Source organism: Stegodyphus dumicola, chromosome 7 (genome assembly GCF_044657685.1).
Source record: "Stegodyphus dumicola isolate Sdum_Otavi_A_Nest chromosome 7, ASM4465768v1".
In the NCBI taxonomy this organism is placed as follows: Eukaryota; Metazoa; Arthropoda; class Arachnida; order Araneae; family Eresidae; genus Stegodyphus; species Stegodyphus dumicola.
This window is the reverse complement of record NC_140774.1, coordinates 52396686-52415600: the sequence shown is the minus strand read 5'-3', so window position 1 is coordinate 52415600 and position 18915 is coordinate 52396686. Positions and strand designations below refer to the sequence as shown.

The 18915-nt window shown below is 35.0% G+C and overlaps 1 protein-coding gene across 3 annotated transcripts in view; it reads right to left on the bottom strand.

The window, feature by feature from the left end:
• Positions 1-324: 324 nt before the first annotated feature.
• The window catches only part of LOC118194824 (uncharacterized), a 106349-nt gene continuing 87758 nt past the window's right edge, over positions 325-18915 (bottom strand). For all 3 annotated transcript variants that reach the window (XR_015042005.1, XM_085820200.1, XM_085820199.1), the window contains exon 4: positions 325-2913. The gene's annotated coding sequence lies outside the window, so the exon portion shown is untranslated. The remainder of the gene's footprint in view (positions 2914-18915) is intronic.

Genomic DNA, 18915 nt, shown 5'->3' with positions numbered 1-18915 from the left:
AATTCTTTTACTTTTTCAAATGCAGTTATTTCACGCTATCTGAGAAACGTAACGAGATCATATTAATATACAGTCTACTGTGGACATTTTCTTTCAGGAATTTAGGGACATTTGAAAAATGAGTAATGAATTTTTTATCATCTGAAAAATTCCATGCTGTCTGAAAGATATGCATAAGTTCGCATTTATTGTCGGTCATTTGTACTTATCAGTTTTATCTGCAAATATCAGTTACTAAATATGAGCGAAAGGACTCGGTTTTTCTTATAAATATACTATTTGTCATCTTTAAAAAAAAAAAAAAAAAAAAAAAAAAAAAACTGGTTGAATTTAAAAAAAAATTTATTTGAAATGTTTTCATTAAATAAAAATAGTTCATTCAAAAAGTTATAAAAAAAGAACTAACATAAGTATTCGAACAGTTTGTACAAACAGTTGATATTTAATAAAAACATGAAACAAACAAGACATTCAATACTTCGTTAGAAATCTTTTAGCTAAAATTACACTTTTCATGCGCTTTGGCATGGATTCAACTCGAGTAAGAATATTCCATTTTGATCCATTCTTGCGCGAGAATTCCTTTTAATAGAGCTTTCGAAGATGTCGTGTTTCGTTTTACTTTTCTTCAATTCATTCCACACCCGTTTAAGTCCAAAGAATATGGACGAGTTTTGATAACTTTATAGGGCAGTTGTATAATAATCACATGCGAACATCTATAGGGCTACATGTTGAGAATCATTATCCTGAGAGAAGCTGAATGTATTTTGTATTCGAAGTTTTCTTGTAGATGCTTTCGGGTTTTCATTACTAATATTTATACAGATTCATATTATTTTCTATAAAAAGTAAATTTCCCATGCCAAACGCAGCGAATCATTCTCAAACCATTATGCTTTCATCTTCATGCTTAACAATATTTCTTCGTTTGGCTTTCGTCTCACAGCAGTTCTTCCGTCGGACCTAAATATATTAAATTTTGACTCTTCTCCAATTATAACATTAATTCAGTATGATAAATCTTTGTTTACCGTGGATTATGCGAATGTTAGACTTATTTTAATTGTTTTCTTGTTGACGAAGAATTTTCTTCTTGCTGATTGCTCACTGTATCCATGTGCCCTATTGGCTCTTCTAACAGTTTTAGGCTTTTAATTTTATTGCAAGCCGTTCATATAAATCGACTTCAAGTTTTACAGTACTAATTTTTGGGTTTTGTTTGATTTTCCATCGGGCAAATCTGCGATTCCTTGGTGTTAGTTTGGAATATAGTCCAGATCCCAGTTCATTTTTAACAGCTCCACGGATTTTCCATCATTTTATTACATTAAAGATAATTTCAAATATAAAGAAGATATTTAATACTCGCATGTAGTGCAAACATATATCCATCTAGTATCCTATATTGATAATCTCTTCTGATTAACCATAAGAGCCATTTTGGGCACCCATTAAAATCTGAAACCATTTAGATTTTTTGAAAATTTATTTTCACTTTTTATTTGTTCACTTCGGCTCTTCTGTCTTTTAAAAAATTATGAATGTGGTATTAATTGCGGCACAGCTTGATTTTTTAAATGCGTAAATTGCGTGTCATTTGGGAGTTATAAGCAGATCATATTCATATACCTTTAACTGCAAACCAAAAATACTTTGCATACAGGGAGTCTGTATTCATTTTCTTGAAAAATACTGAACGTTTTCTCTTCTGCTGAAGAAGTTTGAGAAAGTTTGTGTCAGAGGTGTATTTATGATCCTTAATACTACTAAGTTAACGTAGTGTTGTTCTAGTGAAACGGCAAAATTTCCAAAATTGCCTACTTTGCGCTTACCAGATGTGGAGTCACAGACCAAAGAGCTACATTTGAAATACTATCAACTTTGATGTTGCTTTTTCTCTCACAACAATTAAGTTCATTAACAGTTTTGATAAATTGCAAACACTTAAAAACTGAATCGCAATTTAAAAAAATTTAAAAAAGGGGATGCGAAGATAATGACAAGCTGGGATAACACGTGAATGTTTTAGAATTTTATGTTTATTAGCTGATTATTTTATCGTTTCTCCTGAGTTCTTGAATTTAGCCCAGAGCTTTTAAGCGGGTACCACTAACTATCTACTACTATTTTTGCTTAGCTTTTAAAGTGATTTGGATCGGCCTTTATCCTTTGCTAGCCATGTTTGCTCGTGTGCGTCCTGAGCAAAAAATTATGATCACAATTTATCTTGTGCATTTCATGTTATAATGCACTAATGGATTTATTTCATTTTTATATTTTGTTTTTCCTGAAAACAGTGTAAGGTCTTTTGTTATTACCCGAACTGTGTAAATTGTTCGGCCGAAGTTCTAATAAAGAGGTTTCTTTTAAAGCTTCTCTTGACTCAGTGTTACTTTACCGAAGGATTAGGACTACAATAAATCGCCTGACTGTTGACATTAAGCTTTAAAGAGATTAACTTTAGAGATTAACTTTTAAAATGAACAGGTTCTGTACAATGTTATGGAAAATCATAATAACTGGCCGGGGAAGGAACTATGTGGTTTGTAAGATTGATATTAACACGAAAAAAAAAAAAAATGCGAATTATAAGAGTAGAAAGCGGAACTTCTCCATGTCTAATGTTTTTGTCTTCATACAGAACCTATGTATTCAGCAGGACTGTTTGTATCCAAATGCTATTTTAATAAAATGTGCCAATAGTTATAAAGAGATTGCTATTAATTTTTTTTCAATAGTTAAAAGATTAAAAATGTCTAGAGCAATCCAGTATTTCCTGTTTTTGTTTTAGATGATTTCTTCTTCCTTTTTTCTTTTTTTTCCGTTATTAGAATTACTTTTCTTTTGCACAAGAAAACATATTGGTATAGCTTGAGATTCTTGAGAATTTTCGAAGAGGCGTCTCGAGTCCTAAAAAAATAAATTAATTATTAATTCAGCAATTTCACAGTCACGCGAAAACAAAACGTATGGGAAACACAATTACTGAATATAAAATGTTCAGTTTAAAAATGGATCGCACATGTAAAGATACACAATATTTTGCACATTTCGCTTGCAGAGATTGTTCAGTTTTTACATTTACCCGACATCTTCAGATCCCTACATTTTCCCCAAGGTATGGCTTAAAAATATGTACCCTTTCTACGACGAGTACTTTTTCACACTGAGCACGCCCTAACAACTCAACTCGTGAAGAGGTATAGTGAATAGTTACATCTAATTTAAGTAGTAATTTTTTTTAAGAGCAGCATGATGGTCAAGAATACGTGACTACTATGGTCGCCTAACCTGAACAACTAAAACTTCTTTCTTTTTATGTGGTTAAAAAAATAAAAATTCTCATGAACACAATCTTTTGTGACATTTAAAAACTTGGTACCTATCAAAGGACGAGTGGATAAGATCTTTGAATACGTAGTTTGTAAGTGTAAATCCCCGTAAACAAGTTGCATGGGTAATTTTGCTGTTTACCCATGTATCATGTGTATAAGAAGCAACTGTTTTTAGAAAGTCCAGAATGAAGACATCTCTTCTCTTAGACAGCTCTCGCGTATTTACCCTATTCGACTAACACAAGCAAACGCATATTCAAAGATTTGAATATGTGTTTGCTTGTGATTTTTAAGTTGAATATTGTGAATAAAATAACAGTCCCTGACAGTAAGATGTTAAAGCCCAATTGCCAAAGTGTCTCACCGCTACATGCCTAGTGTGGATGGAGTGCCAAAGTATGATGAAAGTGATGACAGCAGGGCATAGTGGTAGATGAAGAATATTTTCAATGAATTAAGAGATGCATATATATATGTTCGGTGTAAGAAAAGAAAAGTTTCCATAAGTTCTCGACAGTTTCTCTTTATTTGTTTCTCATCTGTAATGAAATCTTTTGAAGCATATTGATTCAAATTTTCAACCCTTTTATGACAAACAAACCCATTCTACCTTAATTAAGATTAATTCTCTCTAATAGGAAAATAAAGTCTAATAAATAGTATTAACTAATAAATAGGGCAGAGGTAATTGTTTTACATTTTTAAAATAATCATATCTGTTATAATAAATAATTTTGTAGATTTTATATAAATGCTTGTGTTTATTTGAATATATACATTTGCATTCTTTTGTGTTTTTGTTTTGACTTTTTAATGTAGTTTTTTTGTTTATTTACTTTGTTTATTATTATCTGTAACCCTATATTTATTTCTTGTGTATTTTATATTAGCCTTATTGGGCATTTAATATATTTTTACGCATTAGTTCTTTTATCTGAGCTATGTAAATAGATGTTGAAGTTATACACTGAAGTGACAAAAGTCATGGGATAGCAATATGCAAATATACAGATGGCAGTAGTATCGCGTAGAAAATGTAAAAATGCGAAGTGCTTTGGCAGGGCTTTCATTTGTGTTCAAGTTATTCATGTGAAGACGCTTTGACGTGATTATGGCCGCACGACGAGAATTAACAGACTTTGAACGAGGAATGGTAGTTGGAGCTAGACGCATGGGTCATTCCATTTCGGATATCGTTAGGGAATTCAACATTCCGAGATCCACAGTGTCAAGAGTGTGCCGAGAGTATCTAATTTCAGGCATAACATCCCACCATGAACAGCGCAGTGGCCGACCATCTGCACTTAACGACCGAGACCAGCGACGTCTGCGTAGAGTTGTCGATGTTCACAGACAAGCAACACTGCCTCAAATAACCGCAGAAATCAATGTGGGACGTACGAGGGACGTGTCCGATAGGACAGTGCGGCGAAATTTTGTCTTCCTTGGGCTATGCCAGCAGAAGACCGACTCGAGTGGCTTTACTGACAGCACGACATCGCCTGCAGCGACTCTCGTGGGCTCGTGAGCATATCGGTTGGTCCCTAAACGAATGGAAAATCGTGGCTTGGTCAGATCAGTCACGATTTCAGTTGGTAAGAGCTGATGGTAGGGTTCGAGTGTGGCGCAGACCCCACGAAGCCATGGATCCAAGTTGTCAACAAGGCACTGTTCAAGCTGGTGGTGGTTCCATAATGGTGTGGCCTGTTTTTACATGGCATGGACTCGGTCCTCAGTTGCAACTGAACCGATCATTGACTGGAAATGGATACCTTCAGCTACTTGGAGATCACTTACAGCCATTCATGGACTTCACGTACTCAAACAACGATGGGATTTTTATGGATGACAATGCGCCATGTCACCGGGCCACAATTGTTCGCGATTGGTTAGAAGAACATTCTGGACAATTCCAGCGAATGATCTGGCCACCTAGATCGCCCGACATGAATCCCATCGAACATTTATGGGACATCATCGAGAGGTCAGTTCGTGCCCAAAACCCTGCACCGTCAACACTTTCACAATTATGGACGTCTGTAGAGGCAGCATGGCTCAATATTCCTGCAGGGGACTTCCAAAGACTTGTTGAGCCCATGTCACGTCGAGTTGCTGCACTTCGCCGGGCAAAAGGACTGACAAAATATTAGGAGGTATCCCATGACTTTTGTCACTTCAGTGTATAATTAAATAGCTCAAGGAGAATTATAGATTTTGCCTCTTGAAATGACTTGGAATTGGAGACTAGATATTATTGCTAAGTTTGAAATATTTTGTAATTTTGCACTTACCTAGAGATATTTGTCAATTTTTTACCCCTTTGTCTGAATTTTAGAAGTTTTTGCATAGTTTCGAGTATCTAAGCCCAAGTTTATCAGAATATTCTTTTCTTCGGTCTCTCTCTGACTGAAGAGTTGTCCAGTTTTAAAATTCGGTAATTTTTAGCCGTTGCTTCAGAGTGCGAATTTGTTTGTTATTTATGGTATCCTTACTTATGTTAAGTAAAATAAAGCAATATCAGCTGATTTGCTTGAACTATATTTAGTTGTTTTTCTTCGTCTGCAAAAACTGCATTAGTTGGGATTTCAATAAAAACTCATAATTTCCTCTTTCTTGATAATTATCCTATTTAGGAGACCTTTACAAACTCGTAACACCGTTGTGTGGATTATTGCAGCAGTTAATAACAGAAAATATCTTCAAATTTTACGAACTAGGAAAATTTTGAATTCACTACAAGCCTGTGAGGATGATAATTGGTTCAAGAGTTATGTTATACGGTTTGTAATACATGTTAAATTATTCTTATAATATTTTCTGTTGTAATAAACAAATAAAGACATTCAATTAAAAAAAACAGCACAAATAAGCATACAATTTTATTGACTTCCGAGATAATAAAGGGTTATCAGTCTCTAAACGAGATTTTGTGTCTCCTAGTATAAACAGGGAATCACATTTCAAACTGTTGCCATCAAATACTATCGCCTATATTATTTTCAAAGAAATTAAATTAAGGAAGAATCTGCGTGTGTGTGGGTTCCTTACAGTGTGAAAAAGCGATGGCACAAAGTGTGTGTGTGTGTGATTATGCCAAAGCCTCGAGGGCTATCTGCCTAAGGGGAGCAATGCCTTCGTGGAGGACTTTCTAAAGGAAACTGGCTCGTATACACGTTACACATGGGGAAAACCACGAAAACGCCCATGCAGCCAGCCCGTTCGCGGGATTCGAACCTCGGACCGAACTACCAGTGTTCAGCGACTGTACCGGTAAAAGGGGTGAGGTAGTAGGAGTGAGTGTAACAGCAGACTAGTAGTCTGCAAGCTCAGTGAGAGCGCAAAAATCTTAAGAAACCCTTTAAAATTCGGTAATTTTTAGCCGTTGCTTCAGAGTGCGAATTTGTTTGTTATTTATGGTATCCTTACTTATGTTAAGACCGTTAAAATTTGAACCCTTTCAGATTTTTTTCTTTTTTATTTGTGTGTTTGATAAAATTAGAATCCAGTCCAACTTTTATGAAATATATTCATTAAAGCTGGACTGCAAAACTACACTGGGTAAGGTGAAGAGTTCAAAGAAAACTGAAGTCAACAACAAAATTTCATACGTATTTGAGCAAATTTTTGCACTGAATTTCTTTATAGGTTTATTATTAAACTCGTGAAGCTGTTTTCCTCATAATAACCTTACTTGCTTTCATATTATGAGCTCTTAAACATTAAATTTGTATTAAACTGCATTTAATGAATACAGTATAGACAAAAATTGCTGGCTAAAAGAAAGAACAATGTAATGGTAATGTTTTATTGGGGACAAGGTGTCCAAAAATTTGGCTAGAATTCAAACATGGAACGATCTTGGGGGAGGTTACGTATTACTGTTACTCGAATCGAGGTCACAAGTTAATCGTTCTACTACTCTTGCATAGAAAGTTGTATTTTTAGAATTGAAGGTGTGCGTGAGATTGCCTTACGTGCTTTTGATATAATAAAAGCTCTAACAGTAATAAAATATTCTATAAGAATTATACGCAGTTTCGCTGTACATGTAAAAATTGTTTCTGCATGAATAATTTCAATCAACGAATATTCCTAATGATAATAAACAATTCATTGAAGCATTTTTGTTTGATTTATTAACTTTCGTAGGCTTGAGATTAAAACATCATAGTTCTCTTTTTTAAATTCTTGTGAGAACTGGGGTTGACAAAATATACATGATCTTCATCACTTTCATGAGATTTTTTTTTTTTTTTTTTTTTTTTTTTTGTCTTTATCATCATTATCCAGTGACAGAGTTTGCGTAGTGAGCTTTTAACCTTCTGTATCTGAATTTACGCATTTTGCAATTTTCAGCCGCTGTCGTTTCGAAATTTCACCATCAGATTTTGTAGTTTTGAGTTTTAATTCTTGGGACTTTTCAACTTCATAAGACTTGAGATTCAGTTCTTGTTCAAAAACTGGCTCAAATCACAGTTATATGCACAAGATTTTGCTACTTTTAGATTACGATTGCTATTCCTTTTCTAACTGGTACCAGAGAGTGCCAGGGAGAAATATATCGTATGAACTTACTTACATGGATGCTTGTGGAAGAAATAAATGAGGAACGGATGGTATTGAAGGTAGCGGTAAATTTATCAATGGCTGAGTTGCATTTGAAGCAAATGGAATTGCGTTGTAAGATTTTCTGCTTCACTTTCAGAAGGTGTATTGAAATATAAATTAGGTATTTCTATAATGTTACAGCCTGCCAGGATTCTTCTATTTGTATAAGCGTTTCCAAACAATTCCAAGATGTCATATTGTACGGGATGTCATAGAAGCAAGTTCTGAATTGCGTCACTTTCTTTTTCTGCTTTCAAAAGATCCAGGAAAGGTTTTACTAAGGAACTGCAGTTTGTGTGCAGAATGAAGTGAAAAAGAAATGATAGTTACGCTCGTTTCTTTAACAATACAATTAAATCAGTTTGGTGTACGTAAGTGAACCCACGTCACAAACCCATGAAGGTATAAAAAAATGGCTATTTTTCGTTTGGAGAAACGTTTTCAGTGAACTATTGAATAAAAATATACTTCGAACTCAACAAGATGGGTAAACTCCTTCAGCGAAGCCTGGTGGAATATCTTTCATTAAAACCTGGCAGATATTAGTTCTTAAAAACATTAAACGCGGGGAAAAAAAAAAAAAAAACATGAAAACCCCTATGCACCCAGCCCCTTTCGCAGGGAATCGAACTCCGGACGGAACCACCAGTGTTCAGGAACGTTATCGCTCGGCCGCTATTATGAGTGAAGGCCATAGTAACCAGAAGCTCCCGTGTCCATAAAACTCCCACCAGCTGCCGATCAGTAATAGTCGCCGAACACTGGTAGTTCGGTCCGGTATTCGAATGCCGGGGAAAGGGCTGATTGCATGGGTCTTTTCGTGGCTTTTTCCATGTGTAACGTGTATACGAGCCAATTGCCCTTAGAAAGTCCTCCACGAAGGCATATCTTCCCTCAGCTAGGTAAATTTTATGTTTCATCATCAGTAGATAAGAATGTGCCGCTGAACACTGAAGGGGTTTCGTCCTCGCGAACGTACGAGAACGTTTTCGTGATTTTTCTCATGTGTAACGTGGATAGGAGCCAGTTTCCCTTAAAAAGGTCCTCCATGGGGCACCTTTCCCTTTCTGTATTGTGCCTAATGGCGGAACACGTAACAATAATAATAATAATAAAATGTAGATAAGAAACGAGGTCTTCTTCAGTTTCGTTTCTTAAAATTGGCTTTCCACCAGTTCAATACGAGCTGCTTGAGCTGTGATCAAGTTTCGTTTTCGACAGTCACTGAAATTTTCAGCCACTTACAGAGTTCTCATCATTTTCTTTCCTTAACAGAATCTCTTATTTCATATCCGGATGCTAACCTCTTCTTTTCTCTTATTTAGAGTATTCTGGAACAGTTTCAGGCATTCTTGAAAGGAAAATAAATTAATGTGTAAAATATACTAAAAATAAATATGTCTATTTATAATTCATCAACAGCAATTAAAAGATTCAACGGTAAACTACGAATATTTATGATTCAGTATTTCGTTTACAATAGAAAAATAACTTTATTACGCTTTTGATTAATTATTTCGTAAAGTTATTTAATTTAAAAAAAAGTGGTTTACGGGAATGGTCTTACCTGTCAAATATTTGGATAACCCAACTCTCACTTCGTACAGCATTTGTCAGTATTAAACAAGTATGCATCGATAAAAATGATTGAGCTATTAGCTCAACTAGCTTAATAAAAAGCGCTTTGAAAAGTTTTTCTCATAAATGGAATTTTGATAGGACTTTTATTTTATAAACCTGTAACTGAACTGTAACCCATATTTCCACGTTTTGCCTCCTCTCTCTCTCCTTACATAAATATATGTATGTGTAGGCAAAATGAAATGTAGGAAACTGAAAACTAGAATTTAAACTAGCAATAGCCCCTTTATCCCTGCTCTCTTTTATAAAGATAGTAATGCCTTTTCTGCTTTGCGTCATTTCTACTTCTAGATCAATCCATATCATATGAGTTGCATAACACTGATGATGTAGCGAATTCGGAACTGAAACCAAAATGTTCTGTTAATAGGTTACCATATTGGAAAACCGCGCACTTTTGCTTCTAGCTCTCTTGCCGTTAAGGCGCTGCTTTTCTTCCTATCGTAGTAGTGTCAAAAATGTAAATGTTCTTGATTTCGCTACGATTAGAGTACCAAGTGAATTGTGGCTGCAAATGTCAGTTGAAACAAAGACGAATATTCAATCCGCTTCGGCTGCTAAGTATTGCTTTTCAATATGGATCAACATTCTACGCCATAAATATTGCCAAGTCCTTTTTATTACATATACATATATATATATATACACTGCTGGCCACCGTAAATACACCTGAAGGAAGCATGCAAATAACATGAAGTTTACAACATGCATTAGCGGAGGTGAGATATGCAAATATTAGAATTTCAGCGCAGACGCACATCACGCGCGCCTGTGGCGCCACTTCAAAGCGCTATTTAAGGCTTGGAGTTTTCGACGATTTCAAGTTCGGTAACTGTGTTTTTCTTGTGGTATTTTCAAAAAAAAAAAAAAAAAAGTCAATTATGCCTCGTAGTAAACAGCGCTCATCGTTTGATCAAGTATCCGAGTTCGACAGAGAAAGGATAGTGGCCTACCGAGAATGTAAATTATCTTTCAGGGAAATCGGTAGTCGTTTTGGACGAAAACAAACAACTGTAATGCGGATATGTGACCGTTGAATGCAGGAGGGTACGACGGACCAAAGTGTTCGATCGCATCCACCTCAGTGCACCACTTCACGTGATGACAGGAACATTGGGCGCATGGCAGTGACGGATCGCTCAGTCACATCACGAACCATAGCACAGCACATTCAGTCTGTAACGCATCATCCAGTGTTTGCGTGTACCATTTGACGCCGTTTACAGCAGAGCGGTCTGTCCGCAAGACGTCCATTTCTTCGTCTACCTTTGACGCAGAACCACAGACGTCTCCGCCGCCAATGGTGCGATTAAAGAAGGATGTGGACGGCAGAATGGAATGAAATTGTCTTTACTGAGGAGTCACGCTTCTATCTGCAGCACCGCGATGGTCGGATTCGAGTCTGGAGACATCGTGGAGAGAGGATGCTGAACAGCTGCGCTATGCACCGCCACACTGGTCCTGCACCGGGTATTATGGTATGGTGTGGCATTGGATATCACTCTCGCACTCCTCTAGTACGCATTGCCGGTAAACAGCCAGCGCTACATCTCCTAGGTGTTGGAACCAGTTGTCCTTCTTTACCTTCAGGGGTTGCCCACAGCCACATTTCAACAGGATAATGCGCGACCACACGTGGCACGCATTGTCCAAGGATTCTTCGTCAATCGCCAGATTGAATTGCTTCCCTAGCCGGCTCGCTCTCCGGATCTTTCGCCGACAGAAAACATGTGGTTCATGGTTGCTGAACGATTGACCCAGATTACATGATTACATCTCAAGCTGCCACACCAGATCAACTTTGCCAACGTGCGGAAGCTGCTTAATCTGCTCTTCTCCAAGAACACATCCAAACTCTCTTTGAATCAATGCCGAGGCGTGTGGCAGTGGTGATCTCCAACAATGGCGGCTACTCTGGCTACTGATTCTGGAAGGAACCACACTTCACAGAAGTCTATAAATTTAATCATTTGATACTTGGTCAGCATGTTATCTACTAAATAAATTTTGTTGTGATATCTCTTGTCTTTCTTGGTGCTGCAATATGGGTGGCCAGCAGTATATACTATATATATGTGTGTGTAAGATATAAAAAAATACGATAGCTGCTTTAAAAATAAGTGGCGATCTCAAAATTAACATTCTAGATAAGAGTGATGCAAAATGGTGTTACACTTATCCTTGAAGAGGAGATGCGTTTAAATAAAAATTATGAATTTCAAGGTCTATCGCCAATTAGTTTCAATTAAGATTAATAATTTTGTTAATAATTTTTTTCATATTTTAAATTTACATATGTATATGTATACATGTGTATACGGTGCCATTTTTAATTGATATATATAATTATTCCATGTATTTTACCTCATTCTACATGGACATGTAAATGTATGCATATTCATTTGTGCTCAAAATTTAAAGAATAAAGAACTTTTTTTTTTAGTTTCTGAAAACTCCATGGATAGAATTAACGGAATTTCGCAAAGTCACAGAGATATGATAGTAATTTATATCATACAGCAATGAAAGTATCCACTCATAATCGTAAATAATGCTTTATGAGAGCAGGAATGCTCAAAGCAGACGTTGCAAGATCGTATATAAATTTAGGCTAATAGCGGATGTGATCACATGTAACAGGCACATAAGTCGATAACGAATAATGATAATAAAATCTTTTGTCTTTGCTTTCCAGATTCCATAGTGTGATGCATTTCTTCGAATACTTTATTACGTTTCCTTAAGTAATAGTTCTTCAAAACAAAACTCTAGATTCTTCAGAATAAATAATTCCATTTGTGACAATATTAGCAATGTTAATTAAACTTTTAAAAATACAAGAAATATTAGCTGTTCCATCTTAATATTCAATTGCACTTTACATTTCCCACAAAAATTCTTTTTTACTTCCTCCTTCTCTTTTTTAACCTTTTGACTACGGATTTTTTAAAAAAAATTACCCCTTATTCTATCCAAGTGAACAAAACATGTCATAAATAAGGTAAATTTATCATTTTTTTTTTTTTTTTTTTTTGACAAACGGTTTTCAAGGCAAAGACTGAGACACTGTATATCTCAGGCGTAGTTAAAGGTGAGACACATGTATCCCACACGTAGCGATCGACTTACTATAAGCACACCTATTATTCTGGAAAATATTATTATATGAAATAGATTTTATATCGTATGATACAGGGTAAAGCATTTTTTGCATAACTCAACATTAATAACCATTGGACAATTACACATACATATTTGTTCTTTTCTCTATGTTCATTTGTGTACAACGAGCACAGCGGCGTCTTAATTTTACAACTAATGGAAGATGATCCACGCCATTCAGAACATTCTAAGTACTTTTTAACCCAGCAGTAATTGTTAAACTTCTAGTGGGACATACATGTCCTGTTAGCAGACAATTGGTTAAATAAAGAATTTTGCTCTTTCCGTTTTGGAAAAGCACAGTTCTGTTTCTTTTACTCGTGAACTCACCATCTTTATTTATATCATCTGCAAAAATAGTTTGCGTTTAAAATTCATAGTACTGTTAGCGAGACGGTTGATGGATTTCTTTGACAGCTATACCCACATTTTTCACCAAAGCAGCCCTTAGTTACTAAATAGATTTTCGAGGTTTCAATGCACTGGGAAGTAACACTAATTTTTGGCAAATTAGTGTTAATTCCCAGTGCATTCAAACATCTTCAGCATGTGTGATATATCTGGATAGCCAACCCCCCCCCATCTGCCAGATATACTCGCTTTGAAAATATCCGTTCTATGTGGACCAACACCAGAATCGGAACAAAGGGGAGGCAAGTGAAGCTCTTTCCTAAGGTGAATTACTAGAAACGACAGAAAATAAGCCACAAATTTCATATTTCAAATTAAAAAAAACATTTATAAACACTATTTAGGGTAACTGAAAATATTGCATTCATTATCGGTGCTGAGTAGCCTAATGTTTGGTTTCCTTTATTCATTTTTCGTAGTCATATTCTTGGGCAAAATAGCGCCTCTCAGTTTATTTAACACAGTATAGTGTCCCTGTAAGAAGAAAAAAAGATTTATAAATTAGAATTAACTTGTTTACGTTTTAACATTAATGTAAACTCATTCCCACATTATTTTATTGCGTAGTTTCCATCAATTCAGAGCAAGAGATCAAGAAAAAATTTACATGATAACTCAGTGAAAGATTTAGAGAATAATTAATATCATTAATTTATTCTTATTAGCTCTGGGGTTTTATAGAACTGTATACACTATTTTCTAATCCTAAACAGCATTATCGGAACTAACATATTGAGACTGATTTCTGTTTAATGAAAGGCAGAAACTGAACGTACCTAAAACCTCGAAACAGAAGCATAAAAAATGCTGCCCATGTCGGCACTTCTGTTTTTATTTCTAGCTTTTATTGTAATTTCCTCTATAGGAAATATCATTAAGCTGAAACTAGTGCCATAATATGCTTTCTGAACTTCACAAGTTGAACGTAAAATGACTTGACGCTTACTTAAGAGTTTATTTTTACAAGACCCACTGCATTAGGAGATTAAATAAGGCTTTCTGAAAATGAAATCTATCTCATTATCAGTTTTTTTGGTCCATGCTTTGTTGTGAAGTTTTCCGTACACAAAAACTTTACGTATTATCTGAGTTTTTATCCTGTTATATTCATATTTACTTTCTCTCAGAACTGTACAGTTGGTTTCATTTGCGGTTATTCCTGAAATAGCTTCAATTATTGATAAATGGATTAAGTGAATCGGCACCTCATTTTTATTTTCTGTGATAACTGGGGAGTAAAGAGATCAGCAAAGTCCCGATTCCCGTTTTCTAAGATTTTAGTCGTTTACAAGTGCGACAATAAAAGAAATTGTCTAATATAAAAAAAAATAATAATAAAAAGGAAGTTTCGAAATTCTGAGCTTTGTTGTGGAAGAATTGAAACAAACCCTTTCTACTTATTTTGAAATAATAGTATAAGATATTTCTTCCTCCTTCTTAGCATGCTTTCATAGTGTAGGGGTCAGCACGCTCGGCGCGTATGCGAGAGGCCCGTGCTTCGAGTCCCGGCAAAGGCGTTGCTTATTTTTCATCTCTTCTGCTTCGAAATATCTTAATGTCTCTGCAATAGATATTAATGATTATAAAAGCACTGATTTTCGGCTATACCAGTGATAATGGGGAAAAAATATCACTAATCCCGGAGAATACCTGTAATAATGGTATTATTAAATTGACATTATTTTTAAAGCATAACTATAATTAAAAAAATCTGATGTGTACACCACATGACTTCCTTGTACGGAATATTAAATTATACACATTTTTTCTTGCATTCATTTAAACTTATTGGATTGAATTAAATCTACTTCGTCGATAGCGCATAAACAACGATAGAATAAATGCACTCTTTAAAATTCACTATATTTGTTTAACATAGCGACACTCTGGCGCTAGGTTCACTTAACAGCGTTATATTTCGTTCATATTATAACTCAGAATGCACAAAATTTATATCATTTGAAGAATTATCTAATTGTTGCCACATATTATATTCAAATACTATAATAAATCTAGAACGATGCATAAAAGAAATTCAGCAAATAAACAAAAAAGAAACAGTTTTTCACAGACGATCAGTATTTCTCATTCAATTAACTCAGTTCGCACTTCGAGACAAGGCAAAAATACATAAAAACTGAAAATGTCTGTATTGAAAATTATGAAGTAAATCTTAAACACTTATTTCTTCAAATAAATTCCAGAATGGATTAAGCATGATTTAGGTCGCAATACTAAAAGAAGGCGTTATCTTTGTTATCGCGAAGCTTATTTTCTATAGATTGGCAACAAATCTACTATTCTGCTGTTTCAAATGCAAACAAGCAATGGCCGCCATGACAAAAATTATTAGGCTTAGCGGCACTTAAACAACTTTTAAATTGTTCATAAGTCTAAAAATCTTGCATACATATTTACTAAAGGCATAAAAACCTTAACCGGAAGATAAGAACAACATAATTCAATCATTTTTAAAGCAAAAAATGTACAATTTACAAACATGTAAGAATAAAGAAACTGAGATCATTGAGCCGGGTAACAGAGTGGATATATATATAAATATATTTATATACATAAATATATTTATATACGTTTGGTGCGGCCGATTGCAACCAAAATACGAGGTGCACATCTACATGTTATAGCAGTCCTATATATAAAATTTCAATGTTCTGAAGCTACTCGTTTTTGAGTTATGCGAGATACATATGTACGTACGCACAGACGCCACGAAAAATTACATTCAGAATTCATTTTAAATTAGTTTAACAGTTTTTTTTTGGGGGGAAAGAGTCCTTTATTCTGTCCTTACGTACAGATGTTACGCAAAAATATCTTTAAATTGCATTCGATAGCGGTGATAATGGATATTTGCGTTGAAATATGATTCCTGAAACTTTTCGCGATTACAATACTTCCTTTTTACTTCGTACAAGGAAGTAATACATATTTTTCTTTATTATTTATATTAAAATAAAACTTAAAAATAGTCGGTAGTACTCAGTAATAAGTAAGGTTCTTAGGAAATAAAATTTTGATCAAAGTAATTACCTATACCTATTTGCCTACTACTGTTTATTACGTAATTGTACTTACTTATCTGTCAATAGCCGAGGGGATAAAATCACTGAATACTAGTTACTTGTTTAGGGTTCAAATCTTGCTAGCGGCTTAGCTGCATAAGGTTTTTAGTAATTTTCTCCATCTGTAATATGAATATGAAATAGTTTCCCTCAGAGGGTCCTCCACGAACGCATCCTTTCCCTCAGACAGGTAGCCTAGAGTACTTTCCCATAAACTGATAAATAGACTTAATATGTGATATAAATACCGTAAAATCTGTTTTAATTGCGCAGATTTAGGACAGAAGACTTTTACGGATAATTAAGTATATATTTCTAGAACTCATTTGCTCATGTTTTGAGAAGTCATCTGTCGAAATTGTAGCATGCAAAATCTGTCGGTAGTGTTTTTGATTTATCGGCCATAGTTAAGTAGGTAATGTCGAAAATCGTACAGATTATTCAAAAATTAAAACATGCAACATGATTTTATACTTTGGAAAAACAAAATTAAACTACATTTTAAAACTGTATTTTTTGTCAAATGAAAGTTACGAATTTCTTAGTACGATGGCATACGATTTAGAATGTCTGCCTGCTTACAAGATTATCACTACAGTTTTAAAAATTATTGTGCATACAATGAAGCTTCATAACATCATGTATGGGCATACTCGGGAAATGTTATGAAAATTGCCAATTCTTCATCGCTTCCTTTCACGTAAATTTCTTGCTCTGTTTGATGTCTTTAAATACAACTTCCCCTTCCTTATCACCATTTTCTCATTTCTCAGTATATGTCTGATTATTTCGTCGTCATCTTGAAAGAGTGCTAATTCTGTTTCTATAACAGAATTATCTGCATCAATCCAAGCCTGTACCTCCTCCTTTTCATTAATACTAATCTTCTTCGAATGTGTAAGCAAATCCAAGATATCTGAACACGGGAGCGGGTCTTATTTTAATGCCAAGAGATTCTTTGTAACTGTACTCGTCATCTGCGAACATGACCATTGGCCACAATTTACATGAATAACAATATAAAGTTATTTATAGTTTCCTAGAAAAGATATAAAGTAAATATGGCTTACTTCGGTATGGGTTGTCTTTGAAAATCGTAGACACTGCTTTCAAAGTTCCCATATGGACGCATAAAAAGTAGTTCATTTTTATAGATAATTCCTTGACTCATTAGTTGTATACGGCTTGTTACGTTTGGAGTCAGAAACATAATACAATTATCTTTATTACAATTATCTTATTAATTATTTAAGTTTTAAATCATTAGCTCATTATATACATTTTCTAATTTAAAATTCGACTATCAGAAGTGCCATCATTTTGATATTGCCGATTAATTAGGTACCAGTTACGAGGGATTTTACTAGATTACTTCGTTCCTCTTAGAAAGTCTTCAACTAAAGCTTCCTCTTTTGGACAGATCGCCCCAGTAATACCGCCTGTAAGGGATGCTTTGATGCTTTAGTTGCGTATTCTGGTGTTCTCCTTTATCTGTTATCCTGCTCTTACCAGAGCTTATCTCCGAATCCCACTAGGAACATCACACATAAGAGCTCTTCATAATTGTTTCACCATAAAAATATGAACACATGAGATTAATAAAATGAGACACCTTGTCTCTGCACTCACTGGCGGGTGAGAGTGTGATGAACTGAAGTCCAATCAGGAGCGAAAAAATAGTGATGTGAATCCTACCACAGAATCTCAAAAGTAGTAAAGTCCTGAGTATGCTTTTCAATACAGTTAATTTGAGTGAAATACTCCCAGTATGCGGGCTAGGCGGAAAGCTGTCTACTGCTGATGTCTTGGCTCTGCATTTTCTGACTTTAGTGAAGAAATGCTGCGTAGGACCTGATATTCCTGTCCTCGTCGAGTATTTCGTAGGCAAAAAGGTCCGAAAAGCAGGCTGATGGCCTTGTCATAAAATTTTTAGTCTGTGCAGAAACTTGGAATAAGCTCAACTTTGAGGTCATCGTGAAGATTTTTATTTCGTTACGTAGTATGGGGCTCCAGTGATAATTCCGAGAATCTTATTCTGTATTATCTGCAGAAACTGGATATCCTTTTCGCTGGCATTTGTCCATGCTGGAGAGGCATGTGCAAGTATGGGCCAGACATCTGGCAATAAGGAACACTTCTATTTAAGGGACAATTCTGTTGGTTCCGGTCCCTTTGATTAGGGACCTTAATGTATTTATTTCTTATTAAATAAATAAATAAATATGGAAACACTCTTTGTTAATGATCTTTTGAGGTTTTTAAAGGCAAGTTAGTGCTCAGTGAAAGACAGTCTTGTAACAAAGGAGCAATAAAATGAAAAGTTAATCCTTCTCTTCTGAAAACTGCTGTTCAGTAGAGAAAAGGAGGAAAATGCATTTTGAAAAGCAAGTTGTGGTGCAAAAGATATTTTACATTCATAGAATTCAAAATCAAGTTATTCTTGCTACAGTTCTCAGTAAAGGAAAGAAAACAATGTTAGCAAATTGTAAGGCAATCCATGACAGGGACCAATGGGTAAGAAAAGGTAATGGGATGGTTGGGCCAGCTGCCAAGGCAAAGGGATCTCACAGTGTGGATAGAGTGAAAATTTCTATCATTCTAAGTTTTTACTAGGACTAAAGAGCAAAAGAAATGTAGTTTTGTACTTGATAATTATTTTTACATGCGTTATT